Consider the following 12224-nt stretch of genomic DNA (forward strand, 5'->3'; position numbering starts at 1 on the left):
TAGAAATATATCTATCTGTTTCCTTTCAAAAACAGATGTTCTGCTTTAACTCTTAAATTATCTGCTGCTTTATAGAAACGTACATTATTAGTATATGCAATCCAAAAGGATTGTGGAGGTTAATAAAGCTCTTCCCCCTCCTTCCCTAGCTGAGGGTGTATAGTGACAGCATATCTGCACAGTGATCTGCTCAGCCAGGATAAAAGGAAAAGAACCATTTCTAATTGCATGTGTTAGATCTTGAGTCATACAACTGTTGTGAAACTTGGGTGGGGTGCATGTCTCCTCTTTCCATTAGAAAATGAAAAGCTTTCAGAGAAGACCAAGCAGAATGGAGGGCTGGAATTCTGCTGCATATTCATTTTATCTGAGAGAAGATAAAACAATTTGGGAAGCTTTACTTATTTCCACCTCCTCTTCCCGCAAGCTTTGCCACTCTAACATTAGGACACACTGTTAATCAAGTTCATGTCTGCCATAGCATTTCCCTCACCACATTTCTTCCTTATGAATACATGATGGCCTCCACCCATCCCACAGGATCACAATCCTTGTGCTCCTGAATGCAGCCCAAAAGCTTCTCAGATAGCACTCAAGATTTTCTGGGATTTCTCTTATTTTTCTCTTTGATTTCTAGAGGTGTGCTGTTCTCATCTCCAATGTTCCTCTTAGAGACAATGACACCTTTCTGTTACAGCCAGGTGTAATGAGAGCTGAAAAATACTGCCATTCAACTTTCTCAGCCTTTTTCAGGATACTTGGAGAGGACCAGAAAAAGTCTAGAGACAGAGAAAACAAAAGCCCCTTCATACAAGCAGAATAGATGTTTTCTACATTATCATAACAAATACCTTGGTCATGTATTTAACAATAGCAAAATAAGTGTGAAACCACTGTAATCAGGGTGTGCCCATGTTACTGGTAGGTCACATATAGAAGTCAAAATATACTTTTTGACAACAAAATGCACCATCAAATATTATTTTTTTCATACATGCACAGTGGTCAGTGCAAGGTACTGATTTAAAAATTGACTTTAGGATAATTAAAAAAAGATTAACTATCAATCAATCTTTTGAAATTACATCTTCCCTTGGCACCATGATGATACCAAAAGTCAAAGGGAGCAACTGCAAAGAAACTCAGCAAAGAGAATATGCAGTATCATGGAATGTCAGACTCCCAAGTCGCTGAACTAATAACTGTTTATTAACTATGTGCATGATTTTTCAAATGCTGTTTGCCAAATTTAGATGTGTTTTCACATGCCTGACCAAAGAGACAGCTCTGACCTCAGCAAAGTCTCTGGTAAATTTAAGCCAGCTTCTCAATGAAATGATTTGGGTTTTCTTTAAATAACATGAGCAGAACAATGTACTATTCCCTAAATGCATTCTTAAATCTGGCTGAGCTGTCTCAGCTGGAATTTTTCAAAGCAATTACCCCTTAAAGCATTGAAACATATTTGCTGTGAAAAACATGGTGGTAATTTAAAATGCTACCATCCTTCTGTTATAATTATTTTATCTCTGGCAGTGTTGGAGGAACAAAACATGGGATTTCTTGGCTGCTTTGGAAGGAAATCTGGAATTTTAATACAAATTCCCCATAAGCACAAGACAAAGCCAAACCACCTGATGACTTCTCTGAACTGAAGTAACAGAAGCTGGAGATGGTGACATCTTCACCTTTTTTCACTTCACTTTATTGTCAGTGCGTTAGATACATAAGAAAAAAATCTGCTAAAAGCATTGTTTTGGCAAAATTATTGACATTGAAAATAGGATTTTAAATCAAGACAGGGGTCTATTTGTATGTAGCCTGCAACAGTTAAAATCTCATCTTTTTAGCTTGGTGATATGAACCCTTCCAAGGCTACACTGAATTTTGACACCTGCCTATTTAACATCAGATGGAAACCTCTGATTTCTTTTTTCCTCCCCATCTTTTTATGGAATTTCACATTTTATGGAATCATTTCTACTCAGTGAATAAAATCTAAGCACACTTCAAACCAGTCCTTTTCCAAGGTATGAAATTACATAAAAATGCTATGAAAGCAATTCGCTGCCTTGCCGGCAGCATCGTTTAGAGAAGACGTAGAGTCACTAAAGAGAGCGGGGAAAGAAACACATTTCTGCCTGAAAACCCGAGGGCACCTGACAGCGATGCCCAGCCGACAGCGCCCGGCCGGGGGAGGCTGCAGGGCTGGGCTGGTTTAGGCTGGGATGCACAGGCCGGCCGGGTTTCCCCGGGGGGTACACGGGCACCAACCACCGCCTGTCCCCGGCCGAGGGCGGAGGGCGGCGCTGGGGGCAGCGGGGCGGCTCCCGCCCCAGGGCTGAGGGAGCCCGCGGGGCGGCCCCATTTCCCGGCAGGCTGAGGGCGGGGGAGCTCCCGCTGTGCTGAGGTGCCGTCGAGCCGCCCCGCTGCCCCCGCGCCCCCTCGCAGCGCCTCGGGAGCCGCCGGCCCCTGCCGCCCGCCCGCGAAGGTAAACTGGGCAGGGAGGGACCGGCTGGACCCCCGAGGGCTCCCGGCGCCAGCCCGGGACCCGGCGCGGCGGCCGCCGCGGGAAGGGAGAGGCGCCGGGCTGCGGCGGAGCGGGGGTGTGCGGTGTCCTGCTCGCCGTGGGGAGATGTCCGGCCCGCAGGCACCGGTGCTCGGGGTGGGGAGGTGCGGCAAACCCCGCTCTGGGCACGGCTTGTGGTGCCCCCGGAGGGCGTCGGTCCGCAGAGGGAACACACCGGCCTCGCCGCTCGGGACAGGGACCTTCCGACGGCACAGCGTGGCCTCGGTGGCCTGAAACGGGGTCGTCGGATTTCGTGCCGCGGTGCTGGGTCCCGGTGTTGGTTGTTCTCCTGGGTAGGGTTAATCCCAGTCAGACCTCCCCTTTGCCCAGACCCTGGGAGAGCGTCTGGGAGGTTGATCGTTCGCATGGCAGGTTTGCCAAAGCTTCCCTGCAGCCTCATGAGGCTGGTGGGATCCCGAGGGTCGCACAGTGCCCTGTTTCAGGTGGCAGCGTTAGGAAAGTGAAGGCAGGCGAGAGAAAACTGTAGACCAAACGACCAGAAAATACATCACGAGAATGTGATAACCTCTCAAACTAAGCATGTAAAACTGGTGTTATGGCAAAACAGCAAGTACAGACTTCCCAAGAACACAGTTTACATCTCTGCTGGTGGTATATTTAGCCACATGGTTTAGGGAAGAACTAGAAATGTCGTCTGAGTTTGAGAAGGTCCATCCCGCATGATACCCTCAGCTGAACACCACAGAGAAGTAACTGAAATGCAGTCTCCACAAGCTGGGGGTGGTTTTTCAATCCTTTGTGCACCAAAAGAGAAGTTATTAAATTCATTCATTGTCACACTGGGAAGATGTATGCAGTAGTGTCTTTTAGGAAGCATATGATCCAACCTGTCTGAACTGTCATTAAAAATTTCATGCAGGAATACAGCCTACAAAGAAAATATGCGGGGTTCCGCCAAACTGGCAGCTTAACTTTTTGAAGTCACTTCCTGCCCCACATAACTCTGATTACTCTGGTTTGTTTGGCTCCAGCTCGACTCTGCCCCTCAGAACTTCTGTTCTCAGAATTTTGGCAGTCATTTTTCCTCTTTGGTTCTACTTCTTTTTATGAATTACATGACATGCATGGTTTGTCATCTCTTCCAAACCTGCATCCAGAAAATACTCATGTCACATATGACTCTATTGATGTTACTGTCAGTTAGTTACCCTGCTGCTGCTCAACAGTGGTGTAAATGTAGTCAGGGCTTGATTTAATACATCAAATAGGTAAGCCCCAGTGCTCCAAAGGACTATGTTCCACCTGTGTAGATTCGTAATCATTTGTCTTCACTAACTTCACTAACTTTACAATTTTTTTTTTCTGGTAACTTTGCAAAAAATGTGAATTTAGGTTAAAATTTTATGTCTAAACCACAATATTTAACTTTTTGCTGAACTTCTTCAGTTCTGTTTTCCCCTGTGAACTTTCTAAGGAAACTATTGCATTTAATTGTACTTAATGCTTTGTGGAAGCATTGATTAAAAATGGAGATAATTTGGTTTGAAATGTGGCTTACAAATGTCTTTGGGAGGTTGAATCAATGAAGCATTACAGATAACTGAGTGATTCTTGTTTTATATCCCCAGAAAATTCTGATCAATCTGGGAACGCACATAACTGGAAAAATGTATTGTGTCTGAAAGGGTACTTTTAAACATTCTCTGCGTCTTCTCTTTTTTTTTTCAAATACCTCCTGTGGTTACTACAGACTGCTCTGGTGTTTGGAGGGAAAATGACTGAAGGTTCAAAGTAATTATTGAGTGAATTGTGTTTTAAGTGTTCATGCTGGAGTTCATGATTATCAGATGTGCAGTATCTTTAAGCAGGGTATGATGCCTTTGAAGTGCTGGTTTATGTTGTTATCAAATGTATTTATTACAGCTAAGTTTGATTTTTACAGATCAAAAGTCACTATACTTGGCCAGTGTCTACTAGATCACATGCCATAACTCAGCCTGTAAATCAGGCTCAAAATTTTATCTTTTTTGTAATTTTTAAAGAGACTAACATATTTGATAGGGTAACAGCTTGCACAGAAGGGGCAACAGTATGAGCAGAAGGGCTCATATGGATGTTGGAACAGTTTAACTCAGTACTGTGGCCCAAAATTTCTTAGGTAGTAAAAAAATTTACCCAACCCATTAAGATTTTGCTTTTGCCGTGTTGCTCCTTTCCTGTTAGAAGAAATGTCTTACAGCAATAAGAGGAAAAAGAGGCAGAAAGCTTTCCTTGTCATGCTTGCCATGAGTCGTGAAGGGAGAGGAAGGACTTGGGCAACCTGTGGATGGAGGGATGAGCTATTGTATGTTTTTGGCCCTGTAAAATGTCTGAGAAAACTACCAGCCTGGAGTATTGCCACAGCTGAGAGAAGGGGTTGCCTTGTTCAAGAGAGGACTTGTCTTTTTTGCAGATTCATGAATGTCTGACCATTGAGAAGATGATTTGGGAACATGGATTTTCTTAAAAGCATGTTTCGGTTTCAGAGGTTGTTTTACAGGAATGTAGCTGAATTTGGATTTCCTACATATCATTCAGATATCAACGCCCTTATCCTTTCCTGCTTTTGCTGCAAACTACATGTATTTTTCTTTCCCAAAGACCATTTTTTCATCTTTGTTTGCAATGTGTCTTGACTTGTTTTGTTGTAAGCCCATCTAACCTGTTGTGATGATGACTTCATGTGGTCAGGTGCTGATCTGGGGTGAAAGTGAAAATAAGACCTCTTATTTGCCTGCAGCAATATGGAAGCTTTAGTTTGTTCCCTTTGGGAGGTCTGTAGTGACAGTGGTAATTTGCATCCATGTAGACCATCCAAAGCACTTCTTGGGCTTTACAGGCTCTCCTCAACCACCTTTAGACATTGGCATTTTAGTCACCTGAGGTTCTGAGTCACCTTTACAGTCTCTTTTAGAGAGAGATAGATACTGCTAAACCTTGGTTCAGCAGCCTGGTTTTAGACAGCTACCATGCTCTATAAAATTGCCTTTCTTTCCATTCATTGTCTGAAAAGAGCCTGGGAAGACCAGGTCAGATGCAGATGTCATAGAAACCCCACAGTATGGCTTTTCACAATTAGGAGTGATCCATGATACAGTAAAATGGCTCTCGGAAAAGCAGGCATTTTAGGCAGCTTTCCTTATCATCCAGCCTATTGATCCATGGCTACCCAAATTAACAATATAGCTGCCAGTGTAGAAGATGTATGTTGCACTTTGAAAGAAAGAAACTGGGTACCATGTGCTTCTCGAGGTTCTGTAGGAGACTTTTGAGTGTCTGCATCAGAATATATGAGCGTGTGTTCCTCACCACCCCTCAACATTAATTTATAGTATTGCTCCTGGGCTGTGAATGGGAAGGAAGCACAGATGACTTTGATCTGACTTAAAACTTTACTGTGGGAATTCACAAACTAGTTTGGTAATGATTGTTTAAAAAGTTTAAGCCTGTCATTAGTTTCAAAAGCTTTCTTCCAACAAAGTGACCTTTAAGACCTGTGGCTAGCTAATTGCGCTCCTATTTTTTTGCCACCAGGAGCTACACCAGCCTGCACACAGCACTGTTGCGTCTTGTTGAACACTGATCCAGCATTCTATGAGTTTAGGCTCAAATAAATTAGGGCTACAGTCATTAGAAGTACTAGGAGTATTTTGGGAAGTAGATGTGTTATGAATCCTAGAAGAAAAAGAAGGTTCAGTATATACAAAACGAATTTTTCTGTGCTGCTCTGTTTAGACATAGATACACAGGCATTTCTGATGGAAGTTTTGCATTGGATACATCTCAGTCAGTTTCCACTTTTACTTTCACTCTGTGTTTGCTTGTAATCTAAAGCAGCAGATGTAAAAGTGTGACATGTAACATTAATAATAAAGAATAAAACTCTGTGTATCTGCTGTCAGTGATGAGCAGACCCTGCATGGCTGATACCACCACCAACGGAAGGTCCTCAGCTGTCCTCAGCCAGTCCCAACTGATACAATAAAAATTTTGGTGAAAATCTTGTCATTGTACCTACACCCATCAGGGAGAGTGGGGATGTGTGGGGAGCAAATCTGCTTCTAGCAGCATTGCTAGTCAATCAAGTATAGAGAGAATAGCTAGGAGCCAAAATCACTCACTGGATGCTTTTGCTGATAAAAATTGCAAATGACCTTCTGAGTCCCCAGTTTTAGGCAAAATAATGTGTCTGCCTCAAAGGTAACTCATCAGGAGAGCAGGGAAGTTCAAAAGAATTATCAATTAACCTGTTGGTATCAAGTCCATATTGGCAGCAAATGAGAACTTGTTCCTCAGTGGCCTTAGTTGATCCATTTTGATGCTCACTGCATCTTCAGGTAATCCAGACTGCAGACACATGGTTAGTTTTCTTCTGCCTCAGAGCAAGATTTTGATGTACTTTTGAAGATTTTTCTAGTACTTTCTAACAATACTAGAAGCCCCCATTCCCTCACTTGCTATGGGGATTTCATTGAAGCACAAAAACAAGAAGGATGTATCAGCCCAAAAAGCGTTTTTGAAAGGTGATGTGTTTTTTCTCTCAGTTGCAAATGAAAAAAAAATTAATGTTAGTCAAGCATACATTACTGTTCTCTGTGCTTTTTGATGAAATCTTATATTTGAAAGGTCTGCTGTACATGTGGCTTGGAGGGCTTATTTCTGAGATAGCCTTGAGCAAGTGAGAATATGGGCCAAAAACATGAACAGAGATAACATTCCCAAATACTTGTTGTAGTTATGGCTTAGTTTTGTACTTTGGTGACCACATCCTCATAACTGAGGGGAAGCTGGCAGACCTGATGTTTGAAAGAGCAAACACAAATGAGCAAACACAAACACAAGTGGTTTTGGATGCCAGTCTTAGAAAGGGATTCAGCATAAACTTAACTGCAGTTCTGTCCCATAGAGGCAATATTCTTCCATGAAATGCAGCAAAGCCTTTCATTTCTGTCACTAGATTGACCTCTTTTGTTTCCCCTGTGTCATGATGGAGCTGCTGTGACCGGATCAGTTGTTCCATCCTTCCTCCACTTTTAAGGAAGAAAAGAGAGGGAAACAGTGACATTTCCTTCTTATGGAAAATCTAGAGAGATGGAAGAATGGAAATAGAAATGTCACAAGGTTCTTCTCCTCTTGCTGCATTTTCTTTTCATAACTATTTCCTTTGTGCTGTTCAGGGCTTTCTGTGTTATGACAAAGCAACCACAGCTATACCATCTGTGATGACTCCAGTCTTCCACTTTCCTTACAGATCTTCATCTGAAACCCATGGATTAAAGCTGCTTGTGATAACCGTTTGTTATATAGACTGAAAGAAACAGCTTTGCTAAGAGAAAAATTAATAGTGGACTTTGAAATTGTACCTGACTCTTCAGTCAGTGGTAAAGCTGAGAAAAAGGTTTATAAAAAAAAGTCTTCATTTAATTTTTCTACTGTTTCTACTGTTAGTTTTCCACTGTGGTAACTGAGCACTGTACTTTGATGAAATGTCTATAAATTCATATTAGAGCATTACTTGCTGTATTTGATTTTAATATATGAACTATTTATGAAACAAACAGGTGGCTTTCAAAAAATTTTTACAGATTTGCTTTCACCCTTTTGCTTCACTCTTAACCTGTTAGAGCATTTTATACTAATGTCTTTTCCTCTTTCAGTGTTCCGTTCCTATACTGTGTGTGCCCTCTCTTAGGCATTTCTGGCAGTAATAAGAACATGTGATAATAAGAGATGGTGATTAGAGCTTTTACCAGTGACTATAGCATAGGAATAAGTTATTTGTTTAGGGAGACAGTTGTGTCGTGGACCCTTATAGGATGTCTTGTGCTTATCTAGTGGCTTGTTGTGGAAGGGAGTGAATGTTGGAAAAGATGAGACATTACATATCCAATGTAGCAGTTCTGGCACTCAAATTTGGTACTGTAGCTTTTCTTTCCTTTTTGCCCACTCTTTCTAAGTTTGTGCTTTTATTTTCATTATTCCACACTCAACATCTCTTGATTCTATTGGGAATTGAGGAGGGGAAGGATTTTCTTCCGTTTTAGACCCCTGTATGCCTTCCTCTCTCATATGTGGGCTTCCTCGACTGCCATTTTATGCTTGCTAGACAATCTAATAATGTGGGATCAGCCTACTTCATGGATTGTGAAGCAAATGTCAAAATCTTCATTTAGTAGAGAGCCACAAGACACACTTCCTCTAGCTCAGTGACATAAAGATAAGGGAATGCAGGGAATAGTTCCAGGGAAAGTAGCAGGGAAAGTAGCAAATGTGCAATTAATAATTAGACTATTGTCATTTGCTGGCAATTTTTTAAAGTACAAAACAGTCTCTTGTTGTCATGCAAGTTCTGTATAGCAATGTTGGGTAACAGGAAAAAAGGAAGGAAAATATTACACCAACATCAACAAGCTACAGTTTATGGGACGGAATGTGAAAACTGAATAAATTTGTGCTAGTTAGACTTACATTACTCTTTTATTATTTTCCTCTGCCACCATGGCAGGGAATGGGAGGAACCTAGAACTGAGATTCGTATTTTCTGATAACTCATACGTCTGCAGTTGTTTATACCTGACTAGACCTGAAGCAGACACATTATCAACACAAGAGGAATGACCCTGGATAAGCTGGTTTGTGAGCTCAGGGTCCACACTTCTATCCATCTTTCTGGCTTTCCCAGGAGAAGATAAGTTGGGGGAATGGAGATCTTGTTCCTGTGTGCCAGTAATCTGTGTCAGCTACCATTTTGACTTCATCACTCCAAAACTTCTATTTCCTTTCTTAGTATCTGCTAGAATTAATAACAAATTGGATTATATTCCTCTAGGCTCAATTCTGCAGATAGATGTTCTCTTTTACTCTACTTCATAAAAATGTACCTAAATGTCTGTTAAAGACTTTTTACTAAACATGATGAAGCAGCTGGTTAAGGAACTTCCATCCTACCTGACTTAGTTATATAGGAGACGTGAGTAGTATGAATTTTTCTTGACACCTAACTGTAAAGTCATTGTAAGAAACCTTTTAGATCTATTTCAGACCTGCAGTCAATTTGGCCAGAAAGGTGTCTTACTCAGTGGTGAGTATCACATGCTTCAGGAGGAGATATAAGAAATCTTGTGCTGGAAGGTATGGTATAACGTGTCTATCATGGAAGCTTTACTCTGATTCCAAATTGCTGGAGCCTTTATTTTAGGTCTTGAAACATGAGGTTCATCATCCTTGCCTGAAGCTCTCTGCAGTAGTAACACTTCTAGCTATAACTGCTTGTAGAGAAAACCAGCTTGCTTACTCACCAGTTTTGATGATGAGTTTCACAGTTACACTGTGCCCATTTCCCTGGAACAGTTCCATTTTCCTGGAACAGACTTTCATTTACTATCCCATCGATTTTGTGTTATAAGTCAGGATGAAATGATGTCTCAGTAACTTTCCTCTAGGTTTTGATGCATTTTTTTATCACCCTAGTTTCACATCTGTTTCCTGTGACAGTTGCCCTCTTTCCAGCTTTGCTCTTTATGGTGGGATTTCTGTCACTTTCGTCATGCTTCCCTAATTTTCTTCTTTTTCTCTGTCCTTGATATGGACTTTTCTACATTGCATAGTCTGTAATACGTAAGGGGGAATCTCTGATTTGAGCACTTTAATCACTGGGCTACTGATGGGTCTCTCTAAAATGTGAAAGATTTCATTCCACTACAGAAAGCCTTTCAGAATTAAGCAATAGCAGGAAGTTGCAACGCTGTTAGTGGTAACCTGAATAGTCAAACAGCAAGTGTTCATTTTGGTGGACTTGGTGCTTTGACACATGCTGTAGTGCAGGGACTAGGAGCTGAAGGTGTGCTTTTGGTCTTCCTGTGTGACTTGTCAAAATACACTTCATGTATTTTTATCTTTGCCATTTGCATATGAATTTAATAAGTGTGTCTCTAACTGTTCACCACATCACTAAGTGGACTGTTCCTCATACTGTTCATAGCATGAATCCGCTGTAAGTATCCACTGATGCCAGGCCGTTCCTCATTCCTTTTTTTGTTTGTAGCCCTTAGGTTGTTTAAGCTTCATCCACTCAACTGAGACTGAGTTGCAAAGATGAGTATCTTCTGTGCAATACTGTTGGTGTTTCCTGTTCAGTGTTTCACAAGGGCTTTGAGCTTGTTTTCTAACTGCAAGTGCAGAAGCCTTTTTACCATGTGACTTAGACCACTCTTCCGCTGAAAGGGACTAGCTTTCAGTATTTCTCAGACCTATCAGGTATTAACTGTTCAAACTCTGCCTAGTATAGTACCATGCCTAGGTTTTTTTTATGTACACCATGTAATCACATTGTCAGATTTCATTATATTTTTAAATAGTTCCTTTTTTTTTTTAAGCAGAGTGAATTTTGTGCCACTGTTTCATTCCTCATTCTGCTAGCTTCCTGTCAAGTGTTAAAGATTGTATCAAACAACTCAATTTCCCATGTATTGTTTATAGACATAGTGCTATTGTCTTATGTAAATGTGCAAATCACAAAAATTTCTTCATTCTTATAAAGTTGGTTTTATTATTCCCTCTAATATCTTAACAAATCAAAATGTATGCAACCATGCAGAAGTCATATCCCGATTATAATTGTAGAGTTCATATTATAGACCTGAAAATGCAGCTCCTGCTCCACCTGTCAGTGCATGACACAACAATATAGGTGAGGTTCCAGTTAACCCAGCTAGAATTGTGCAGCTTGAGAGTGAGTACAAGGACTGCTTCTCCATTCTTGTATCTGAGCAAGGAATTTCTCAGTGTTTTTCTTTGGTGCCCTTGAGTACTGGACCATCCCCATGGAAAGATACTGTTGTTCACTGTCAGTAAAGTATGTTGCTCATTGCAAGCGCAGTGAGTTGGAGCGGGGAGTTTCTCATCCATCTCTTCCTGTGCATCTGCTAAAGTTCTTTGATGTTAGAAGTGAGAATTTAATTCCAGCTTCCTAGTCCGTAGCTCAAAAAATTTAGAAATTTACATCTCAGTTTCAAAATAAGCATATATAAGGAGTAGATATTCAGAAGAGAGAAGTTTTGTGGGGTTCTGTTGCCAAATTTAGAAATACAGTGCACAGGAGTTTTGCATTGTCATCCAGGGCAGGAAGGCTGGTTCTTGGGAAAAGCAAATGGCTGGGGCACCAAAATGGATGCAAGTAGGTCTTTGGAAAATGGCAGCAAAGCATGTGACAGAAAAAAGACAGACACTAAAGGCAAGGAGAAGTAGAAGCAAATACACAGAAACCATATTCTTTCTTAAGCTGAAATACAAAGATGCTGTAAGTACAAAAAGTACAACAAAATACAAAAATTCTGCTATTCGTGTCTCAATTTAGATTTAAATTCTTTTTATCAGTAAGGAGGCTGCTAAGTCTGAAATTGGGAAGTTAAAAAAATTAATAAATTTAGCGTGTCTGGAGGACTGCTGGTAAATGGTGGGGTGAACTGATGAGTCAAAATACAATGAGTCAATACTTATGTATTAAATAAACCTGTGAGGGTTTTATATGTAAAGTAAATAGTGAGACTTGGTGGTTAGAATAGCAAACTGAAGAGAAAATGTCCCAACCTGTTAGATATATACAGTATGAGAAAGGTGGGACTATTTAAGAAAATGTTATGAGAGCTCAGTGAAA

At 41.0% G+C, this 12224-nt stretch overlaps 1 protein-coding gene across 1 annotated transcript in view; it reads left to right on the forward strand.

The window, feature by feature from the left end:
* Positions 1 to 2278: 2278 nt before the first annotated feature.
* APBB1IP (amyloid beta precursor protein binding family B member 1 interacting protein) overlaps positions 2279 to 12224 on the forward strand; it is a 64208-nt gene continuing 54262 nt past the window's right edge. The window contains exon 1 of the mRNA XM_064635899.1: positions 2279 to 2491. The gene's annotated coding sequence lies outside the window, so the exon portion shown is untranslated. The remainder of the gene's footprint in view (positions 2492 to 12224) is intronic.

The sequence above is a fragment of the Pseudopipra pipra genome, chromosome 1, assembly GCF_036250125.1.
Source record: "Pseudopipra pipra isolate bDixPip1 chromosome 1, bDixPip1.hap1, whole genome shotgun sequence".
NCBI lineage: Eukaryota > Metazoa > Chordata > Aves > Passeriformes > Pipridae > Pseudopipra > Pseudopipra pipra.